At 46.8% G+C, this 18,364-nt stretch overlaps 1 long non-coding RNA gene across 1 annotated transcript; it reads right to left on the reverse strand.

The window, feature by feature from the left end:
• Positions 1-1,536: 1,536 nt before the first annotated feature.
• LOC135447422 (uncharacterized) lies at positions 1,537-15,972 on the reverse strand. The gene is made up of 5 exons (XR_010440111.1): positions 15,380-15,972; positions 13,572-13,927; positions 13,269-13,432; positions 12,258-12,397; positions 1,537-3,180 (listed from the first exon to the last, which is right to left on the reverse strand). It is a non-coding gene; the product is annotated as an uncharacterized LOC135447422 (long non-coding RNA).
• Positions 15,973-18,364: the final 2,392 nt, after the last annotated feature.

Consider the following 18,364-nt stretch of genomic DNA (forward strand, 5'->3'; position numbering starts at 1 on the left):
AGGGAGCATGGCACAGCTTACTCTAACAAGTTACTCTGGGGAGTGACCCTGAGCCTCTCTCAAATCTCACACAGCAGATGACACCAAAGCAGAAGCAACTCAACAGGAAGGAAGGAGATGTAGAAATGGCTCCTGCTGCCTTAACAGTCTGCAGATAAACATGTCCTCAGCAGGAACAGGAGGCAGCTCAGGCCTCAGTCTGCACCTCACCAAGGACATTTTCTTGAGGGCTGACTGGCAATCCTTGCAGCCACCACCAGCTGCCTAGAATGTGTTGCTCTCGCTCGGCTGTACCAGCACACTTGGTAGTACATTGGAGACCAGTTACTACAGTGTGAAAAAGTGATATTAACTGAGATTAACCTGGAGGAACATCTGCTACAGCTGATATGATCCAGGCTAGATTTAAGAACCAGTGGTTTGGAAGAAGTCTTTTCTAGGGCGGACCAAATTGATCCTAACACATCCTTTGACTAGTGTCCAGGCTTTTTCAGTTCTGTCCCCCCGGGACAATTCACAGCACTGCTAGACAAAGGTATGACTACTTGAGGAATGGCTCAGCAGTCTGACACAAGCACCCTCACCCATAGTGTTCATTCCCAAGCTGTATAGACTGCCAAGCATACCCTAGACTCACCCCAGAACTGGCTGTTCACAAATCTGTCCAAATAGGGCCCTTAAAGAGCAAGAAAGTTTCATTTATTTGGGTACCCTTTGGAAATAGCATGTCTGTACAGCCCTCATTTGGCTGACCTGTGTGAATGTATTATGAAACAGACTCATTACACACACAGATAAAACTGTGTTTTTGCCTCCTTTCCTACACAGGACAGGGCCTGCTCCAAGGATGAATCAGAGGAGAGCACTACTGTCTGCAGCATCCCAGCTTCAATATCTGTTGAAATGGGACAATAGTGTGTAAGTGAAGCAGGAAACTGTAGGAAGAGGAAGGATTAAGGCAACCAATTGCTGCCCTGAGGATCTGGCTGCTCTCCTGCCCTGCTGTGCAAAGAAAAGAACCAGAATTGCTGAGGGTTCCTCACTAAGAAAGTGCACTTACCCCTTTTCTGAATGTCCATCTGCAGCGGTCCTGCAGAAACACAGCAAACTTGGACACTGAAAGGAAGGAATGGGTTTGGTTTTAAGCTTAGTGTGTTACCAGCCTCAGTTTAGTCTGCACTACATGGACCAGCGTCTCTGACTTTGGCAAGTTTTTCAACAAGACTTGCCAAATACACAGCTATCACAGCAGTGGAGGGCTCAGAAAAGCTCAAGAACCATCTCATTGGTTTAGTCTGCAGGGTACCACTTGAAGGGTGGATTGCAGCAAGGCCTCAAGACACATTCACATGGAAAATGAGAGAACTTACACCAAAGCTGTGTATTTCTCACTAGAGAATGAGAAGGAGAATCACTGGAGCATCACAGGCCTACAGACAGCCAGACCCACCTGCAATTTAGGTTGCTACAATAGCTGAGGAAGGGAGTGTTTTGTTTAACTGTAGCCAGGGTTACAGTCACCTATAGCTGCACACATTTCCATTGGGGAGTACTGCTGGGGTAACACAGGTTTCCTTGCTGCCACAGGCCTGTTAAAATGCAGTTACAGTTATTTAGTGCATTGGTGACAGCGCTCTCTGGCACGGCAGGCCCTGTGTGGGCTAGTGTGCAAAGTGAAGTCACCAGAGGTTTATGGGAGCAAGGATTCCTGCTGTGCTCACCTACGTAGGAAGGGCATTGGGTAAGAGGTGCTTGGCTCTCCAGTTGCCTAAGCACAAGGAGACCTACATTCCCCACGCATGGAAACAGCCAGCCCCAAGAGCCTCTGCAGAAAAACCCTGCAGAGCTGAGGGCAAAGCACCCAGTGCCTACAACACTAAGCTCAGTTTCTGTTTTAAATGGGGAGTTGAATTTATTTTATTTTGGCATCTTCAGCTGGAATTTCCTGAAGCCTTAAAAAACACAAGAAGATGACCAGCCTGATTTGTGGCTTCTTCCTGGACTCTGTCCATGTTGAGGCTTGCTACGGAGTTAAGGTGAGGTGAACTGCCAACGCACAGGGGTGAAGGATACACTAAGTAGAATATAACAACTTTATTACAGCAGTGATCCATCCAGGCAATGAAAGTACTGCAAGTGGTTAGTTCTTTTCAGTGTCTTTAAAGGATAACTCCTTGAGCAGGTGCAAGAGAGTAGGCGTTGGCTTCCCCCACTGATGTCAGTAGGAACACCCAGCTTCTTTTGAAGCATCTCCTGTGTGGAAATGCTCCTCTGCTCCCCTCCTGGGAGCGTGTGAATTCTCAACAATCCAAGCTGCTGTTCAGCTGCAGAGGTGACTGATTTACACAAAACCGGATAGCAAGAACTTCCTGAGATGACCCTGTTTTGTGAGGAGATTCTAATCTCATGACAAGTTTGTCTAGCCAGATAATGACAGTAATTAGCCAGGAGGCAAGAAGGTGGATCTAGGTATTCTGCTTCATGAGTAAGAAGGATGTTTTATGGCAGTGCAATTAGGAGGACGATGGAAACTGCTAATATGCTCCAAAATGGAGCTGGAACAAACAGCACAGTGCAGAGGACTGCACTTGGGACTCCCCAGCCTGCTCTCCTCCCAGAGCAGAAAGGCTCAGTATGGGAGAGGTCGTTTTCCGGAATAAGACAGTGCTGAACCCATGCTGGCATTTGACACCAGCAGCATCACCTTTATCATTTCTCCTGCACAACCCAGTGTCTGAAACATGGAAAGTGGGACAAAGAGGAGCAGTGTAATAAACTAATGCCAGCATTTCAGATATTCAAATACAATTTGAAGTGGATCAATGCACAAATAGAAGAGGCAGTCTCTCAGTAAACACCATACTCATTCTAGGATATGATAGGCTGAAATGTATCCCTGCAGTTCCTATTCTGCTTGCTAGGTGCTTGCCTGCTGCAGCAAGGGCAGACCTGTCTTATCTCCCATAATTTCCAGTCAAATATTTGCAAAGTGCTTACACACGGGGTAGATAAAAACCCACAGGAATGGAGAGAATAGAGTACTGAGTTCAGAAGTGAACATATTTTTTTTCCTGGAAAAAAGGGTCTTCATAAAGCAAAGGTGAGGCATTCCTTGCAAATGGGTAGCTCTGGTGGTATCAAGAGATGCACTTTTGTCTTTCTGGGGTGCTGCCAGACACCCTGAAATGATAGAGCGGAGAGGAATGTGAGATTTCCCCCTTTCATCATAATGGTTACTTTGAAGCCTAATTACAGCCATTTAACCAGCAGCCTATGAGCCATGCTACTGCTGAAATGCACGGCCTGACAGGGAGCTGGCTGGGCAGCTCAGACATCCCACTGGAGTTTGGGACGGGCATGAAGCAGCAGCAGCAGCTATGCTGGGCCTGGCAGCCCCTGGCATGCCTGCCCCAGGGCACTGTGGAGGACAGGAGCACTGTGGGACACACTGCAGTGGGACCCACTGCAAGGTGATAGCTGATGTGCTGCCAAGCCCAGAGCCTGGCAGGGACCCCACGGGGCTTGGCCACATCACCTCAGAAACTCTGCAGCTCAGGATTGTGACAAAGGATGGCTGCAAGAGAAAATAAAACCAAGAGGCAGCACATCAGTTGTAGTTCCTCCTGAAAGCACCAAGAGGCCCTGCTGATCCTCCGCTGCTGCAGGGCACTCTGTAGAGAGATCCTCACCGCTTCTGTGGCTGTGACAATCACAAGGCCTGGTCACATTTGGTGCTGCTTTTCTCTTGCAAGGCTGGCCCCCTTGATCATGCTTCATGTTTCTGTCTCTGTGCACTCCAAAAACCAGGCAGCTCAGCTTAGACCTTGAGAGTCCAAGCACTTTGCCCTTACCCAGGAGAACTACAACTGGTATCCCACCTCTAAAATAAAGGCCTAGCACGATGGTGTGCCTTCAACAGTGGTGAAGAAGCAGAGAACTGAGAACACTGACTCTCTCACAATCTCATCTTCCACTAGGAGTTACACCAACTAATTTCTGCGTAGTTCCTCATGGTAGCTGGTGGGCCACCCAGCACCAGATACTCACCTGGTGTAACTAGAATAGCTGTGTCTACTGGAAGTCTGAGGGGGCTATTCATGAGCTGCAGATGGGACACTAATGAAGGTCCTGTGCCTCTGGTCACACTGTAAGGTTGGTGAAACCAGCAGGGTGCTACTCTGGCTATAGAGTGTGGCAGTTCAGCTGCTCTGTGACCAAGCCAGACACCCCTGCAGCAGAGGCAGGATCCTCTGAGGGCTGGAGCTGGGAGCTCAGGCAGGAATAACAACAGCTGTCCCAATACACAGTGCTCCCACTTGTGAATCAAAGCTCTTGCTAAGATCCTCTCATGTCCAGACATGTTCCATTCTTATTCTTGCAGACATAATATGAAGGCAAGTATCCATCTTTTTTCAAGTGCATCTTTTTTTTTCCCCCTCTTGCAATGGGAGAGGAAGACAAACTGAAACATGCACTTGCTGGAAGATTGGAAACAGGAAGGTCTGTTTCATTTGCACATTCCCTGTTCCTAATGAAAAGGAGGAAATACAGATCACAGACTTTTATTTCAAATTTGGCATAAAACTTTGCCTTCGAGGCAATGTCAAATAACAGACTTCACACTCCTTGGAATTAGGCTGATGAGAAGTACAAGGCAAAGGCTCACTTCTGGAAGGATTTCATTTAGTTACAGGTCCCCATTCAAATCTCCTCTTTGAGAAGCCCATAAAAATAGCAGCAGCAAGATAATAAAGAATAACTATTTAACATAAATTTTATATTTTAAATTTTATAAAAATTATTTTACATAATTTTTACCTGTAAAACATATCTTCCCTCCTTCAGCCTCACATCATGGGGAACACATCAGTGCTGGGGAAAAGCAATTCACTGAAATATTTTTATGGAAAGAAAATAAGGTGTTTTTTTAAAATTGTTTCCCCTCTTTTGCTTTCCTCCCCTTATGTAATTTGGCCTCATTTTGAATCTCTTCTGGTCTTCTGCTATTTCCATCTAGGAACAACTCTTGTTATACTGGAAATTGAAACAAGGACACTCAGGTATAAAGAAAAAGTGTGAAGTGAGTTTATGTTTTGAATTTGAAAGAACAAAATCAACTTGAACCATCCAGTGCACTGTCATGGGCCTTCTAACAAAGTGATTTGGCCCTATGTCAGGTGTGTGCACAAAGGTTTTCATGAAAGAAGTGTTTTTGTTAGACATGTTATCTTATTCACTACAGTTATTCTGGTCAAAACTATCTTATTTATCTGACCCATCCACAGCCAGAGAGATAAAGGATTCTACAGAAGGATTACAGTTTCCACATCCAAGGAGAGGAAAAGAGGCTACATGGACTCGACTGAGAAACGAAAGGCTACAAGCTTGCAGGCAGTGACCATGTAGATCCCTCTTCATTTGCAGCGGGATCACAGGAAAAGTTTCACTCCACTCCTGCCTTGAGAGCAGTTGTGCACAAGCAGCATCTGAACATAACCCACTCTGCTGCTCCCACAGGAGGATGTGGTGACTCTTGTCACTTTGTGAGCAGTGCTCTCTCTAGGGTGGACTGCTCCCGCCATGTGAAGTTAAATCCCTGCCTTATCCCCTGCAGATACACACCTGATATTTGTGCAGCGACCAACACTAACTGGACTTCACATAGAAGCTGCATGAAAGTATTTCAAATGAGTCATGCTGGCATTCAAAAGCAAGTACTTCACATTATTTCTGTTCAGTTTCCACTTCATGAGTGTCACAGTGTTGGCATATTTATTTGGGAATTCATAGAGATACAGAAAGGGAAAAGGTCTAGAGATCTGATTGCCTGCTGTCATGGTAATGGCCATGGACAACTGCATGGTCCTGAGATGAGAAACTGCTCTGCAATGTGACCTGAACCTCCTCCTTGGGGCTGCAAGCTATTGGAAGCCTTGATCTACAGAACGAGGTCTTTTATTGTACATGAACTGCTGTATTCTGGCTACTCTACTCACATCCAGAGGCATCTCACTCCAGCTGGCCTGTCCATGCCAAGGTCCCAGCCTTGGGAAGGGCTGGTTCCACGCCTGGGAGGGCAGGGCAGGGATGGCACCATCCTGCAGCTCAGCCACAACAGCCACTGCAGGGAGCAGCTCTGCAGCACTGCTCTGGGAACACCTGCACCTTCCAAAGTGACAAAGAGGAACACTGCATTTGATCTGGAGGGATGGCGCCCATACAAGTTCTGTCTAACTACAAACAGCAGTCAGCATCAGCAGTTTCTAAAGACAAAATTGAGTTTGTGTGGCTGCACTATCCTGAGGACCCTGAGGACCAGACTAGATGTCCTTCCTATGTTCCTCCTTAATACCTCAGAGCACAACTCTCACAACTCTCCTATCCGAAGCAGCTCATCAATTTTGATCTGATTTGGCATCTCACAACTTAACAAACATCTAAGTGAAAACACGCTTTGGAAGGTAAACACAAACATCCCTGTCCAGCAAGCTGAAACAGAAAGATCCCTGGGAATTCAGTAAAATGTTGTGATAATCACCACATAATTGCAGCAAAGTTTATACCCAGTGAAAGAGCATTTCCTGAAGTTAATTCCAAACAAGCTGTTATTTGAGCAGAGGAATTAATGAGCTCTAGCTCACCAAGTGCCTCTGTCCTTTGTCCCTTAATCTCCCCACCACAAAAACCTCTGCCCCTGTGTCAAATGTAGATGAAATTAGTCAATGCCTTCAAAAGTTATTAAAGAGGAGACTGATAAATGATGAGACAGATAATACACTCATGCAGGCTCACCTCCTCCAGAATCCAGGCTCAAAATGACCCACACAGCTTCAGCCCAGCCTAGCAATTATCACTGCTCACAGTAAATAACAACACAATATAAACAACATAAATTCATTTGCATGTAAATATGACACTGGTGTTCCATGCACAAGTATAATTCATGTTGTTGAGGCTATAATAATCCAATTATTGATTTTAATAACTATTCCTCCTAGTGATATAGGATTTAAGTCTGCAGGGAGACCTTCCAGCACCTACAAGGGCTTCAAGAGGGGAGAAAAGGGACTTTGGGATGAGAGCATGGAGTGACAGGGCAAGAGGGAGCGTCACTGTCCATGGCAGGGAATTGGAACTGGATGGTCTTCAAGGCCCCTTCCACCCAAAACCATTCTGTGATTTTATGATGCTTACTAAGCCTAGTAAAGATTACATAGAGGAAGCAGTGACCCAAAGTTTAGAATTAAACAACAGAAAAGTTTCTGTGCCTGGCCATCTGCAAATAACACACAATAAAGCTCTTGTCACAAGCGGCACACGGACCTTCCCCCTGTACTAGGGCATTGTATGATGAGTTAAGTGACATGGAGTCACATATAAATTGTAGCCTCAGTGAAATTTCAACTAAAAGAAACCCACCCAAAATGAGATATTTTTCTGAACAACTCCCATGCCTGAAACACCCAGATCATCAGCACTAGGATACAAGTATGTGGTTAGAGAGTAACTTCAATGATCTGGCTTGGCAGACCCACAAAAGGCCTCAACAGATCTGAAAATCTATCTCAATAGATCAGAATTTATCTGCTCCTACGCTACGACTGCAGCTCCTGGCTGTGAAACCACCCTTCTGTGTGTCTGCTCTACCAGTGGCTGCTCAGAGGGCTTGTTTCACAGGATTTGTTGTAAAAAGCCTGCATGTTCATACCCTTCCCTTTTAACATGAATCTAGAAGCTCTCATTTATGCACTGCTATGGAAATGGTTGTCATGATGGAAGAATTGTGACTTCCAGAACAGAATACAAAGGAGCAGACATCCATCAGTCTGGCCACTCCTGTAATCATCACACAAACAAATTTCTAAGAGTTATACCACAGTTTCAGAGTTCTCAATCGAGTTTTTATAGCTGAAGTCACTGAATTGTGTATTGAGTGGGTTATTTAAAAGCACATTCCTAGCTCCAAATACCTGAGCTCAGGAAAATGTCCCTGTTTGCACATAATCCATAAGAAGACCCTGGGGTTTTGTTCTACTTGACTCTAGCCAAAGGCTGGTACCACTAATCACTTCCCTGCTGCTTATGTCAGCAGAAACTTCTGCCCAGGTACAAGTACAAGCAAACCTTGGGCTGTACACAGCACAGCTGGCCTTGGCCTTTCCTGCTCTAAATCCCTGACACATGCTGCAGTCAGGCGTGAGCCAAAGCCCTTCAACTAAAACAGGGTTTCTTGGGGCTTTCTGAGGCTTGCCTTTGGTGTGCTCCACCTGCCAAGGAAATGCAAACAACATTTGATTCCCAGTACCAGGTAATGCTGCCCTAATACAGATCAGCCTGTGTGCATTCAGAACTACAACAAGTGGGGCTATTTGTCCTCCTCCAAACCTCATTTGCTGGCTTGGGTACTGTATTTCCCTTTTCCTGTCACCCATGCAAGTGTTCACTCTGGTGGCTTAAGTAAAGACATGCAAGAGTAAAGGGCATGAACACCTCTGCATGAACTGCTCACAGTGCCCAGGTGAAAAGAGCCCTGAGTTCTCAAGAAGAGGAAGGTAAAGAAATATTAAGGGCAATCCAAAGAAAGATCGCACAGTCAGGAATGCTGATGCAGGGCATTCTCCCATGCAAGCACTTAGGTGTGTTTACAGAGGGGGAGACAGTTCTCCTAGGGCAAGAGAGCAAAAAGGGTAGTTCTTAGGGTATGGATATGAAACCATCTGGATATGAAGCATCTGGCAGCACAGGGAATCTACTCCTGTGTCCCAGCACAGCCTCTGGGAGTAACTGCATCCTTGCTGCACAGCAGGTGTGTTACTCCAGCACCAACGCCTCTCTGCACTCTCATCCTTTTCCTCTTCCAGGAAAGAGCTTACAGGACAAAGATGATTAATCTCATTTTGCAGGCACACAAACTGAAGCAACAAGGAAGCTGAAAGGAGTAATAAAACCTATGCCAGCCAGTGGGCCTGGCAGTTGTGCTTCCCCTCCTCCAGAAGGTTTTTGTGCATGGAAATTCACAAACATGAACAAGAAGCACTCCTTCCAAGTGCCAGGAGAGAGGATGCTTGGATTTCTCACTCCGAGATGGGGGAGCAGCCCAAAAACACAGAGCCACAGAGACCCAGCAGTCTTTAGAAGAAGTCTAAGGAAGTTATTGGAGTCAGCTCTACCTGTGATCTTTATCTGAGTCAGCTCTGATCTCTGATCTCCCCACTCAGCCCTGTCTGCGGGGATGCCGTGCGCCACCGCCATGCCCTCCGGGAATGAGCCCCCAGCTGCCAGACAGCAGAGGGCAGGCAGCAGGAACAGGGGCAGGTGTGTCTCTGGCACAGCTGGCCTCACTCCCTGGCCCAAATCAAACACCAGACCACACGGCACTTGCAGCCATTATGAAAGGAAACAGTCCCCAGGTCAGACTGCAAGGCACAAAGGCTGTAACGTTCAGCTTCTCTCTGTTTTGCTTATTCTCCTCTGCTCAGAAATTCTTAGTGGTTATAAATGTAAAATCTCAAAGTTTTAGCAGCTGTCATTGCAAATGCAGTTCTGCAGATTCACAAGTCACTCTTCCACAAAAATCACAAACTGATGAGTTTGGAAAAAGAAAACAGGTTTTTTCCCTTTCTGAACTTTTACCCAACAGAGCGAACTAAGCCATTGGATTTTCTGCTGGACTTTGCTTTAACTGAATAACATGGCAAGTCCTCATTCCCCTCTCTGAACTCCATCATCCCTAATACACCTTGGAGGGCAACATTTCTGACTGTGCCCTGCCAATCCCTCTGCAAGGTACAGCATGGGAACATGTGATTTTGGGGACCTTATGACTGCTGTGCTCAGGTGCCTTGGGTCAGAGAGGATAGCAAGCCACATAAATCAGTGTACTGCTGTGGGAAAACCTGGCTTAATATTGACTTGCACTGAAGTGTGTCAGGTTGGGGTGAGTGAGACACAGCAGTCTGTGCCTAGAGAGGCAGTGCAGCTGAAAGAGAATGACTTGACTCCAAAAGCTGTATCTGAAGGAGACAAGTGGATCTGTATAAATGGGCCTTCAAGAGATGATCTTAGTAAAAATATGAACTAGCACCTAACAGCTAGAAATACAAACACACAGGCAAGCACTTACGTAGTGATGCAAGAGCTGATGGAAAAATCTAAATGGAAAAATGCGGTTTCTTCAGGCTGAAGTGAGAGGAGCAGCTCTTGTCTTTCCTGTGCTAACAGTGCTGAGCTGTGCCTTACAGCATGTCCCAGCTGAGGATCCACAGAGCAGCTCAGCCAGCATGCTTAACCAGATTTTCCACCACACCTTTGGGCTGCAGCACACTGTCATTATATCATGCATGCCTGAAATATCTCAGTAAGGACAGGATAAAGGAACCCAGGGACCTGTTCCTGATTTTGTTCACTGGAGCTAGCAACAGCTCTGCCAGGCTCCTGGGGGCTGTTCTGGAGGGGTGAGGCTGACCAGTCCCCACACACCTCCCTGCTCATGCTCTGTAAGCAAGGCCAGCATCTTGGCAGAGGAGCAGAACCATGGCAGGGCAGGAAAGTGTCCATGCTGTTACAGGACACACAGGGCCTTTCCATCCCCGCATTCAGCTTGTGACACAGACAAGCCATGTTTGCAGATAGGTGAGGGAGAGTGCATGCAGGCATCCTGAGATACAGAGGTGCTACTGCATGCAAATCCCTTGCAGACAGATTTCAGATTCAGAAAGAGAAAATAGCCTAAAACCTGGACAACTGCAGAATCCTTGGCCAACACAGAATCTACTGGGATTGGGAAAGTAAAACAGCAACAAAACCCAACAAAACATTACTTGCAAGTAACTTCAGCAAAGTGTACCTACCTGCACAGCTCAGGTAGGTCCCAGGGAGCTAAATTCCTGTACACAGACTTGCATTTAAACAGGATTCCACAGCCTGCCTGCTCCATCACCCACACTCCGAATGGCCTCTCACTTCACAACACATTTCAATAACTTGGGAAAAGTTTTGGGTTCTTCCCATTCACGTGCAAAGGGACTGAGGGTTTCACAGCTCATTCTTTGTCTAGCCCCAGCCCCAATTACTAACTCATCTTATTCTTCCAAGACCCACACAATCTCTCCAATGGAAAAGCATGAGTCTTTCTATATGATGGGCCCTGTCATTAATATTAGGAGATCCTGGCTTACACTTTCCTCATTCCTTTCTTCTGAGTAAGACCTTCTTTTGCAAATAGACAAGGGAGGGAGAGAAGAAAAGGAAGTCAAACAACTGCTTCACTGCCTCACAATATGTTAATGTTCCCAGAATATTTGTTTGGGGTTAGTTTGAGCCCAATCAAATGGCTTTGCTTAACCAGGACCAAGGCCTTATTTCCACCTGAAGCTGGGCTTCAGACACAGAGCCTTTGATGTCCTTCTTGCAAGACATTCAGACCACTCACAGCTGTCTGTTTGCAGTACTGTCAAAAAAAGCCTGGCTGCATAGTTTAACCCTTAGAGCAGAGGAAGGTCAGGCAGCACCTCAGCAACATTGACACATCCAGGTTAGTACAGCATAAACTGAATGCTTTGGCATATACAGATGGAGATTGCTTGTGCACAAAATACCTTCTCCTTCCACCTCCTAAGTTCAAGCCAGCACAAAAGCCCAGCTTCTGGGCTGCACGAGAGCAGCCTTGCACTGGCAGGCAGAGGCATCATTCCTAACTCTGCCCATCTCTGCTGTCTCCACCTCTCCACCACCTTACTCCTTTTCTGTGGGCTGGCCTTACAATGCTTGGTTTTGCTCCACCTCAGATGGACTCGTCAGGTGGCTTCACCAAGACCATACCAACTCTACTTCTGCTTTCCCTGCTTTTCAGTGGCACCCAGCCCTGGCTCAGAGTCTTGTTGTATTTCCTCCACACCCAAACTCATGGCAGGTCCTCACTGTCTCCTGCTGAAACCAAGAGCTCATTACAAACTTCTTCAGTCCTCCTAGCTGGGCTTGGTCCTCTCACTCTCCACATTCCTGGAGTACATCATAAAACCCCAGGGATTTGCACACAGACACAACCACAGGGGAAACAAAGAACAAACAAACATGAGGATGCAGAAGGCTGCAAAGTGTCCAAATGTGAGTGCAGTTAACTACCTGTATTCCCCTGCATCCCCAACAGAGAACAAGGACTTCATGAAATGTTGCCAATATTTGTTAGTAAGAGCATGGGGCCTCTTCTGCAGCCATGCTGAACACTTGTTTCCAATGGGTATCTGTTAAGCACTTACACTGGAGGTGAGCAGAGCTGCCAGATCTTGCTGTCTCTTACAGTGGTGAGACATCAGTGAGTTCACAGGAGGTGATGGCACCAGATCCACAACTGCAGAGCAGCATTTTCAGAAGCCTTCAGCACAGGCCCAACTTTGCCCTGTGGAGATCAATGGGGAAACAGCACAATTAGTGACTTCAGGGTGTGTTCCTGGCTTTGGAAAACCAAGTGTAGATTTCAGTAGGACTCCTGCTGTCATCCATGAAACTTGGACCAAACGAAGTGGTTACGCTGTACCTGTATTTTGCCTTAAAGGAACCCAAACTATTTATAGTCCCTAGCATTGTACTTTGAGGTGTGTTTGGGTGGGTAAGCAGCAAGGACAAAGCCAGGCACCTAAGTCACCTCACTGCAAACAAAGATATCTTCATTAATTTGCAGAGCAGAGGACAAGCAGGCAGGAACCTGCGTACACATACGTGGATGCCCTGTCCCCACCGGGCGTCCTGGAGAACTCTCATCTCACAGTAGTTATTCTCTTGTGATCTCAGCCAAGTGAAAACACTCCCAAACACAAAACTCCAGGTCAAACAAAATGTTATCTTTTGTTCAGAACAAATAACTCTGCGACTGATTTTTTTTTTCCATTTACAGGAAATGAAAAATAACATTTAAAACCTGATCATTTAAAAAATAATTACAAGATTTAGTATTGAAAAGACTGAAATTAGACCTTACTGCAACATTTCTTTTTCCCTGAACTAACTTCCCAGATGTGCTAGACGGCCACTGTGATCAGATAAAAGGAAAGCAGCATGGTCCCCAAAAAGCCTCTCACCTGTAATCACAGACCAGCAGCCATGGGTACTTTACTAAACCAGGTACTTTACCAATAACCCTCCTAGGGCAGAATTTCCCCTGCAGTCTCCCCATGTGAGATTATGTGCTAATCATAAAAGACAAACAACGCAAACATTATGCTCTAAAACAAACACAGAAGCCTTCAGATCACACCCATTGTTTCACATACCTGAACCTTCTCACGTGAACTTCGCTGCCTCCCTCAGCCACGTGTGCTGACAGCAGGGAGGTCACTTGGGGTCCTTGCTGCTAACCCTGTGCAGCACAGCACACCAGCTCTGCTCCCTACAGGTCTTGTGGCTGCCATTTCTAATTTCGTGCCATGTCCCAAAACTGGAAAAGAAGAGAAAACCCAAATGGTACCGCTAATATTGTACAGCAAAGGGAAAACCAAACAAGAAAACCCCAAGCCCATCCCTCTCCACCACAGACTTTCCAGAGTGATACCCAACCACCTCTGTGATCCCCCTACCTTCAACATCCAAACAGATGCTCTTGCAGCAAAGGCCATTCTGAGAGGTGCCTTGAATCTCAGACATGCTTCAATATGACAGTGGAAAGAGGGGTTTTTTGTTATTTATTCCAAAGGACTATGAAAAGCAGAAGAGGAAAAGTCACTTCTAGATTAACTGAAGCAAAGTGAAACAGTCAGAGCAGCTAGCGCACAGTAGGTGCCACTGATTCCCAGGGTTTTCCACAGTTTGTTCCTCCTCTTCTGCTGCAAAATGGTGTCTACGCAGAATTTCAGGCGTCTGGATATTTGCCCAGGATTTCTAGACGTCCTGCAGGTGAGTCAGGGCGCTAGTTCTTCAGAAATCACAGCCATGTCTGCAACACACATACAAACCATCAGCCAAACTATCAGTTTCTGAGTCACTGTGAGAGACAGTACCTGTTTTATTTATGTGGCTCTCATTTGAGTGCTGGAGTCCTTTAGAAGCACAGTACTGAGGCCAAAAGAGAAGCCCAGGATCCCACCCCTAATAGTGCCTGAAAGGAAGGGGAATGGCACAGCACCAGTACAGAGCACTGGACCAAAGGGCCTACACCATTCAGCATCTGCCATTGTGTGTCTCAGGGTCATCCGTACTTTGATCTCTGCAGCTGGTGCCTTTTTCTGGAGTTCTCCTTTCAGTGGCTCTTTGATTTTAAAGCCATGCATATTCCAAGCCAATCTGTACTAAAAATAGGATTCCTTACTAAGAATGGCAGTAGCATTAATCACTTTGTGCTCCATTCTCTTTTCATGCTACACTGCCACGCCTCCAGCTGGAGGAGTGTGCTGCAGTAATCATCCACAACTATGTGCTTCTGTGAGCAAGTTTTGAATCTTTGCCATCCTTTGGAAGCTCCCACCGTTTTTTCTTTCATGTGCTAATAGAGTTCAGTGGCTTATCTCCTTTCGAATTCTTGGGGCACACCTCTTTCAGACTGTACACTGACAACCCAACCAAGTGGGAAAAACAGACAGGAGATACAGCAGTCCCCTTCCTCCCCCTTGTAGCTCGAGCCAAAATGCAGCTCTCAGCTGAAAGGGAGAGCTGCATTTTCTTACTTGCATCCAGGAGGAAACAATTTGCTCTACTGGGAAGCTACTGCATCCTTTGGCTTGGACCATCAGCTACACCCCTGCAAGTGCTCATCATTTACTATCAAGGAGGCTTTCAGGCTTTCCTAGTGGGAGGGACAAATTTCCAGCTCAGTTTCAGCAGATGCTAAGCAGATGCAGGGTATCCCCCCTCCTCCTCAGTATGTCTGGAAAGCATTCAGGACGTGGCACATATCTCTGGGCAGGTGTAGTTTCATACTCAAACCTCCCTACATGGGCGTTTGAGGATTTTTTTCAGCTTTCTTTTGCATTTTGCACATCACTTCCAAGTGAGAGAACAGGTTTTCTCCTGGCCATCTATGACAGGGGTGCAGCCAGTGCCAGAGCTGACTGTCACTTACTTGCTCTGATAAGGGGTTAAACACATACAGGCAACCTGGGCGTATGTTCATAATGCAGGTGGCAGTGATACTTTAAAGGAGGCACCTTTCTTTGTTCCCTTAATGATTCATTCATTGGGAGTGTGGGAATTAACCTATATAAATTTCTGCTACTAAGTAGATACACCTAGATCCTGAAATAGTGGATGGGTGAGAACCAGTTGCAGAGCCTCGACACATTGTCCTGGTAGCACAGAGAGAAACAAACCCACAGCGGCAGGCTAGGAATAGATGACTGCATGGAATTTCTCAGAGCAAATTCCCTTTACCTCCCATTTTCCAGTGACTCACCAAAAATCCCACAGGGCTGCAGGAGAGCTGACAGAGACCTTCACCTGGGCTCTCTCTTCTCGGGGCTCAACTCAGGCAGCTGGGCCTTTGTAATGAGTACAGCTCAGAGCAGCAGGCAGCCATACTCTGGTTGCAGCAGCACTGGGAGGAAGGATTGCATCAGGAAGACAGTATGAACAGGGAGGTCGGCTTCCCAAGCCTGGCTCAGTGCCTCCTTTGTACACTGCAGCTCACACCTCATCTGCTGGGAGGTGGAGAAGGAACAGTTCTGCATGGAAGGCATGTCATTAACGAAGAAAATGGCCAAAAGAAGATAGAAACCTTTCTGGGAGGGTACGCAGAGCAGGGTCAAATCTCCAGACAAACTCCTGTACTCCTAGTACTTTCTGATTCTCTTGGAAAAACCTTTAAGCCTCAATAGTCAATCAGTCTAATACTGCTTAGAGGGGAGAGATTAGTGCTGGTTTATGCATTGGAAGTTATAAATTCCATGAGCACCATGGAGCCATGCAGACTGACAGAAGCACGAGGCAATGGTCATTGCCCTGCTGCTGGTTTCCTACAGCTTTGAAAGGAGGTCACAAAGCACTCCTGTTGCAGGTCTTGGTTGCTCAACCTCTTCAAGAAAGGCTCCACAGGGAGAAGTCTCAGACACTGCAAGACACTGCCTACACCTTGCTGGGACCTCCAGCCAAACATCCCTCACCACAACAGCCAAAAGCACACAGCTTTGGATAAAAAGCCAGGAATAGCTTAGAGAGCACTATCCTGAAGGAGACAGTAAAGAGGTCCTGGAGAGGCATCATCACCCCATTGCAGTTGAGCCAGGACATGAGAGCAGTGCTGTTACACTAACAGGACTCTCAGTGGCCACAAATTAATCACAGCAGTTAGAAACGTGCAAACAGACCTGAGGCTCATGAGATATCCTGCAAGCGTCAGGTCTTTGTGCCAAGGATCAATTCCCCACTCAGCTACTCTGATTCTCTGGGACAGCATTGCACACTTCATAGATCTGACAGGGGTGCTGAGAAAAAGAATCATTAGAAGTGTCAAGTATCAAGAATCTCAGCTTCTTAGGGAAGAGAAAGCAGAAGGTCAGGGTTCCTTAGGAAACACAGGGCACATGTATTGGGGGGGAACAGCTATACACACACACAGTGTCCACAGAGAGACACAGCAAGGAGGAACAGGAGGTACCAGGAGGCTACAATCTAAGCAGGCTGAAACCTTCCCAGCAGAGAGAAAACCACCTCCAGTGCATCTTTCATGCCCAGTATTCCCGTGCTTGGTGCCCCCAGTGGCAGTGGCCATGCCTCTGTGCTGCAGTGAGCCATGTGAGCCCGGCAGACACGCCACACCAGGTCATGCAGAAGGTGTGTGGGCACAGCAGGCCAATGCAAAGCACTCTCTTGTGTGGCATATCCTGTTTCTCCCCAAGACATGTACAAGCCACGCTCAGCCGTGCTCGTGGGTGATACCATCTGTTTAATCACTGTTCTCTGTGCTACAAAGTCATCCCAGATGCTTTGCATTGGAGTGAGCATTTCCAGCAGTCATTAGCGAGGTAGGGGGGTGAACAAGGAATTGTCAGGCTTCTTTTTGCATAGGTCGTGGCTTTAGTTAAGAGCCTCCCCTCAAGCCCTGCTTCCTGCTCCCCCTTCCCCTGGTAACAGTGAGTCTCCCTGCACCTCACTTTGGGAGCTACTGTACAGGAATATTTCATAAACAGGCCTGAGGGTTTGTCTGCTGCCTGTCCTACTTCCTTCAAAGCACAAGATATCAGCTGGGCTGGAATGTCAGCCCATATCCTGCTCCTGTGCTGCCTAGATGAGAGACGGAAACTTTGCTGCTGTTGCTGACTTCTCACTCATGATCCCTGGTTCCCAGCTTAAGCCACACTACAGCTGGCAGACAGATCCCCCAAATCATGACACTGACTCAAAATTAGGAGAGGAAATAAAGTTAAGTCTTGCTATTTTCTGAAGTCTTTATAATAATATTTAGGTCATACACTGAACTCCATCACCTCCATCCCTACTGGTCCTAGGGGCCATCAATGCCCTTGCTCCAAAGAGGTACATGAAACTTCAGGTTCCCAGGCCATGCCTCCGTGTCCTTTGTGTAAATCAGCATCTCAGGGACTGGCCCCTGAAGGGAGCGCCTCACAATACCAGGCAACTGTACACACTCAGACCTGACGTGCAGAAGGACAAGTAAAAAAAAAAAAACAAACTTCAAGCTCCCACAAAGCTTCACACCAAAACACTGTTCATATAAAAGACCAAAAGCTACAACTGTTTCCTCACTGATGCACCATGGCTGATAGAAAGGTTCACAGTAAAGTCACGAGCACTGATAACCCCGCACAAAGCACTCGGTCCGAGACAGCCCTTCTGAAAGGCTGGAGTGCTTTCCATAAAATTATCTGCAGCATCAGCTGTTAATCACCACAGACCAATTGATCTAATCTTCTACTAAACAAGGGCCTGGCTCATCCTTGTTTTGATAGATACTAGTCTGTGACAGTCTACAGTTAAGGCAGTATGGCTTGACAGCCCTTTTGTGCTGTTTCACTTATCACTTCATGCTGTCCTCAGCTTGGGAGCCCAGGGAAAGGTTAACCTTCTCTGCTTTTGCCAGGTAACAGCTGCTCTACTTCCACAATGGTCAGATCATCCAGGTTTTGGTGAGGTAAGTAGATGTCCTTGCAGGAGCTCTTATGGGAGGAGCTTTGGAAAACCAGTTAGGCCAGGTGCTGCCAGCCCTGGGAGCATTCCTGCTCCCATGCTGATGCAATGGATCCAATCTCCTGGCGGACCAGCTGGACGCTTTCCAAAGAGCTCCCTCCACACTGGCTTGCACACCGAGCCCAGGGGATGGCTGTGATGAAATGTGAGCAAGGGGACAAGAGGCTTTCCACCTTCATTAAAGGTGGGAACACTTGATGAAGATCATGTTGTTATTAATTGGCTCCTCCCAAGA

The sequence above is a fragment of the Zonotrichia leucophrys genome, chromosome 4, assembly GCF_028769735.1.
Source record: "Zonotrichia leucophrys gambelii isolate GWCS_2022_RI chromosome 4, RI_Zleu_2.0, whole genome shotgun sequence".
In the NCBI taxonomy this organism is placed as follows: domain Eukaryota; kingdom Metazoa; phylum Chordata; class Aves; order Passeriformes; family Passerellidae; genus Zonotrichia; species Zonotrichia leucophrys.